Genomic DNA, 5,589 nt, shown 5'->3' with positions numbered 1-5,589 from the left:
CGCAGGCTGGCAGAGTGCCCTGTCAGTGCCAGGCCTGTCCAGAGGGTCTCCGGGTGACCGCGGCAGCACACGTAGAGAGGGACACGCAGGCTGGCGTGCTGCACACTTTGTCTATTTGTCCAAAGTGAAGCCTGAGTGCCAGTCTCATGACTGCAAGCAGAAGCTGCAGGCCTGGCGCCCGCAGGCTGGCAGGAGGAGCAAGCAGACTTCCTCCAGTGGGCGAGGCAGCAGGGCACCACTGCACCGGCTTCATGGAGATGAGACTCCTGCACTCTGAAGGGCGTTGCTAAGGAACTAAAAAGCCAAGCCACACCCTGGGAGAACATAAGAGGAACCTTTTGCCTCAATCATATAGACAACCATGTTCTAATCATACTATGTATAATCATCTATATATGATTCACCAAGAAGACAAGGTGTTAGTTTTCAGTTGCTATAACAAAATCCCAGTGGTGATATATATTTAAAAAGAGAAAAGGTCTGTTTTGACTGCATGTCTCAGTGCCTGGTGGGAGACCAAGCCTTCCACACACAGGGTACTGGGTGATATCCAGGGCCCAAGCCCTAGCAACCAACAGCTCAGTATTTGTTACCACGCAAAAGCACTGAATTCACTGAAACGTGTAGATCTCACGCAGCCAGGGCTCCACACGGCTGGAGTTGGGCAGAGACCCGTGAGAGCCACGCTGAGGAGCCACCACGGTCACGGAGCAACGGGCACCCACCTGGGCTGCCGCGGGCACACTGCTTCTTTGCACCTGTGAATGTGTGACCCAGCAAGCCCACTCCTGGGTGTGAGCCAGGCGCAGAGCGGGGACGGCCACAGCAGAGCTGCAACCGGGAGGCAGCAGCAAGCTCACTGGGGACAGTAAGGACCAGAATCCACGCCGGTGCCCACTGGGGGCACGAAGCTGCACTGCGGTTGTGTGTGTGTGAAGCTCTGAACCGCAGTCAGGACAGGAAGACCAGGGAGGCCGAGCCAGGTAGGAGTGGCCCCCAGCAGACGCCCCTCCCGTGCCCACTGTCCCTGATGCCTCTGGGTGTGGCCCCTCTCCCCACTAACCTCCCCCCTCACGTGAGTCTCTTGGAGTTAGGGCTCCCAGGTGGGTGGTCACAGCACGGGCCTAGATGGCCTCTCCCGTGACGCAGTTCTGCATCCGCAGCTCCCAGTGCAGAGCAGGCACACAGATGCACCTGCTGGACGAACGTGGGGGAAGAAAGGCAGTTCTGATGCCCGCACCCCAGGCCACCAGCCACGTGCCTGCCTTGTGGGCTCTGGACACAGCCACCCCACAAGCCACCATGCCTGGCTACAAACAGAACACAGGTGCGAGACCGCTGGGAGGAATCGCCTGACCACACAGAGGAGGCCGCTTAGCCTCTCCTGTAGGTGCGTGGGGCCCACCCCGATGCCACACAAACCACACCACACCACCGCAAGCCACCAACAGCCCTTCCCACAGGATTCCCAGTTCAAGCCCCGCCCAAAGGTGTGCCTGGTGGTCCTGGCTGCAGCCCTGATGTGGCTTCCTCAGCAAAGTGGCCCTGAGGGGCAGAAGGCCTCCACTGGCTGAGCTTAGTCACCTGGGAAGGCAGCTTTGACGAGGTGACTGCTGAAGGGGCCCAGGCACCACGTGCACACGCACACCACAGGTGAGCACACGCACACCCACTGGTGGACACACGCACCGAGGAGCACACACACACTCACAGGTAAGCACACACACACACATGCACCCATGAGCACGCACACACACACACACACACACACGCAGGCACCACGAGCACACACACACACCTGCTGGTGAGCACACACACACACACACATGCACCCATGAGCATGCACGCACACACACACACACCTGCTGGTGAGCACACACACACACACGCAGGCACCACGAGCACACACACACACCTGCTGGTGAGCACACACACACACACACACACATGCACCCATGAGCACGCACACACACACACACATGCACCCATGAGCACGCACACACACACACCTGCTGATGAGCACACACACACACACGCAGGCACCACGAGCACACACACACACCTGCTGGTGAGCACACACACACACGCAGACACCCATGAGCACACACACATACCCACCAGCGAGCACATGCACACACACAGGCACACAACCCCATTTGTGAGCACACTCGCACACACACATTCATGAACACTCACCAGTGAGCACGTCACACAAACACCTATGAGCACACACACACACACCCCACTGGTGAACACACTCGCGCGTGCACACACGTAGCCCCGGGACCAGGGCTCCACCCACAGTGGTGGAGTCAGGTGGCGTGTGCACACCCGTGCTTCCCCACCCTCACAGCGAGGCCAGGTCAGCCCAGAGTCGAGGCGCGTTGACTTTGGCTTCCACCTGCTGTCCCACATGTCTCTTCTGGGAGGCAGGCCTTGGCCTGAGAGGGACCCCATGCTCAGTAGTGGGAAGGCCAAGCTCCACGTGCCTGGGAACCCTGGCTTCTGGGCAAAGCTCTGCTGTGTGCCAGGGCTTGGGGCTGCTGCCCAGCACACTCCCAGACCCCTCTCCCTGCTTCTTCCTCTCAGCCCTGGACCTGGAGATTCAGGTCCTGCCTCCGAGGCCCCTGTAGGCAGGCACATGCACTCCCAGCTGCAGCACACCCGGAGGCGGAGGCGGAAGGCGGAGCAGCCCTGTGCACCTGTGGGTGAGGGGATGAGCAAAGTGAGGCAAGGCCTCTTAGCTGAGTAGTATCCACCCATGAGAAGGAACACAGCGTGGGCACGGGCTATGTGGCTGGACCCCGAGGACACTGTGCTGAGTGAGATGAGCCGGCTGCAAAGCAACAACAACACAAGAGCCCGCTGCCAGGAGCGGTCTGGGGCAGGCACACTCATGGAGGCCTAGCTACAGGGCTGGGAGCGCAGCCTGGACGGGGGCTTCTGGGGGGTGACACAGAAGCGCTGGGGGCAACGCTGTTGGCCGCACACAGCCAAAGCCCCCGTGGCAGCAGACTGCTCAATCACACACGGAGAAGGCGGAGGCTTTCGTGTTGAGCCCCTTTCACTACAAGCCTTCAAAAGATTTTTACAAAGGAAAACGGGCGAGATGCTGGGGTGGGGGGTCATGGGTCCTGCCGGTCACCTCAGTGCCTGAACCCCAGAGCTCTGAGAAGCAGGATGTCACCTCTGGGAAACAGGTGCAGGCACCAGCTCCTGCTGGCTGACCTCGCAGTTGCCAGTGAAAAAGAAGAGCTCGCTTGAAAGAGCAAAGCGACAGGAAGCCACGGAGCACTGCGGTCCTCTGTGTACCCAAGCCGCAGGCGAAGACGCTCAGCCCTGCCCACGGGGCCACAGGAAGCAGGCGGGCCGTGGCTCAGAACCACAGACCCCCTCAGACTGAGCCCCCGCCTCGTTTTTCCACTGTCATCATGGAAACGAGAGATTGCTCAATGCTACATCTCCGCTGTGCCACTGGTCGTTGGAGGAGCCGAGGACCTGGCGACAGGTGCTCCTGTCACCTGCTCGGTCTTCCCATCCCTCGCATCCCCCTCCATTGGGACCACCCTACATAAGCGGCACTGACACCCAGCCTGCTGCTGCTGACAGGAACACCTCCAGCCATAGGGTGATGACGTGGGCCCTGGTCCTGTTCCGCTCGGCCAGCACGTATGCAGCAGCTGCTGTGTGCTGGGCTGGGGCACAGAAGGCTCTCGGGCTATCCACTCCCTCAAGGGCAGACATGCTGGCCATGGGACACCCAGAATCTGCACGTGACGTGGGCACACAGGGCCAGGGCTCAAGGGGTTCCAACAAGGGCTGGGTCACTGCCCACTGCTGTCCTGTCCCTCTCCTGGGAAGAACAGAGACTTCTATCCCTGCCCTGCGGTGCAGTGGTGATGCTGGGGACATCTACAGGGCCAGGGTTTCCTAACAGGTGGCTTCCCCTCCGGCCTCCTCCTATTCTATAGCTTTCCCAGAACCTGTGGAGAGACCCTCTCGGCTGACCTCCCTCCCCATTCAACCGGGTGCTGAAGTGTGACCCCTGGTGGCAGATGGGAACGTGTGGCACCATGTGGTGGTTTTGGTGGACCTGGCAGCCCACCCGAAGCTGTCCATGATGACAGAACCCAGACCCTTTTCCTTTTGCTAGAGGCCAAAGGCCCGGGACACAAAGCAGCCACCAGGGGGCACCAAAGCCCAGCCCCACAGTGTGTGTGGTCAGGTCCAGACGCCACCCTGGGTCCCCTCGCAGATCTGGGGACCCTGGGCTGGACTGGAATGTTGCAGGAAAGCTGTGCTTCCTCTGGGAATGACAGAAAAGAGAGACGCTGATGTGTAACCCGAGCAGAGGCCACTGCAGGTTGGGGCACCCCCTCCACGTCCCCGGATTCCTGGAGTGGGCTGGGCTTGCTCATTCCTGAATAGGGGAATGGGGACGATGACACCCTGCCTCCTGGGCTGGCGGCAAAGTGACCTCCTTTGCAGCCAGGAGCCTGCATGGCCTGGAGGGGGGAGAGGGAACAAGCCTCCTCCAGTCCAGGACCTCTGAGGGGCTTCTGGGCTACTCGCCATCGAGGGGGAGGGGTTGGACCTTGACCACAGGACAAGGATGAGGCCAGCAGGGGCCTGGCCCAGAAGTCTTTGACACAGGGCCACCCTGGAGGTCCTGAGACCCGGCTCAGCAGGGACAGAGTGGGCAGGCAGCACTCTGACCACGTAGTGCTCCCCTCTGAGGCTTTCGGAGTCGGTGCCCACGTGAGCCCCCAGCTGCCCCGCATGCACACCACATCCCACAGGACATTGCCCCCACTGCACCCCAACTCTGGGCACAAGTCCATGAGCTCCCCGCAAGCAGCCTCTGCGCCTCCCCAGCTGAGAGAACCAGGACCACTTGCAGCCTGCCTGGGATGCAGCCTCGAGCTCCTCACACGCACACACCTGTCCCCCACAAGTGTTGCCACCTGTCCCAGGCAGGGGTGGCCGAAGGGCACAGGGCCAGGCTGCGATCCCTCCTCCACACTGAAGACAGGCTGCTCGAACCAGCGCCGGGCAAGAGGCAGGTGGGAGCGAGGCCCTACTGCAGCACCGCCAGCCCAGCTTCTGCTCTGGCTCCAGGGCCTGGCACCACTGCCACTGGCTGCCACCAGGCCCCTGGTGGGTGTGGGCAGCGCCACAGCGCTGCTGCTGGGTGGCAGTCAGCCGCTCTTCAGCTGGGCCCGTGGGTGTGGGAAGCGGGCTCCTGGGGCCACGAGGCGAGGCGGCAAGGCGGGCGCATTAGAGGAGCCGAGCACCGGCACCCCCACCCCAGTCAGTCCGGGTGCGGGGTCACCCAGAACGCCCATCGCCTCCACAGTCCCCGCCTCAGGCTGGACCAGCTCCATGGGCACTTCCACAGGACCCAGGGCGCCCTGCGCTGCCACCGACCGGCTCAGGGGACCCGAGTGCCAAGGACACAGCCCGGGAGTGACGGTGTTTTCGTGCTGCCCTCCTAGGAAGGGGCTCCGAAGACTGCAGGGTAGGCGCGTTCCCACGCCCTGCAGCCAATCAGAGCCAGGGCTGCACCACGCCCCGCCCAGGAGGTGCAGA

Source organism: Octodon degus, unplaced genomic scaffold (genome assembly GCF_000260255.1).
Source record: "Octodon degus isolate 3935 unplaced genomic scaffold, OctDeg1.0 scaffold00113, whole genome shotgun sequence".
Taxonomy (NCBI): Eukaryota; Metazoa; Chordata; class Mammalia; order Rodentia; family Octodontidae; genus Octodon; species Octodon degus.
Note: the sequence above shows the minus strand (reverse complement) of the source record.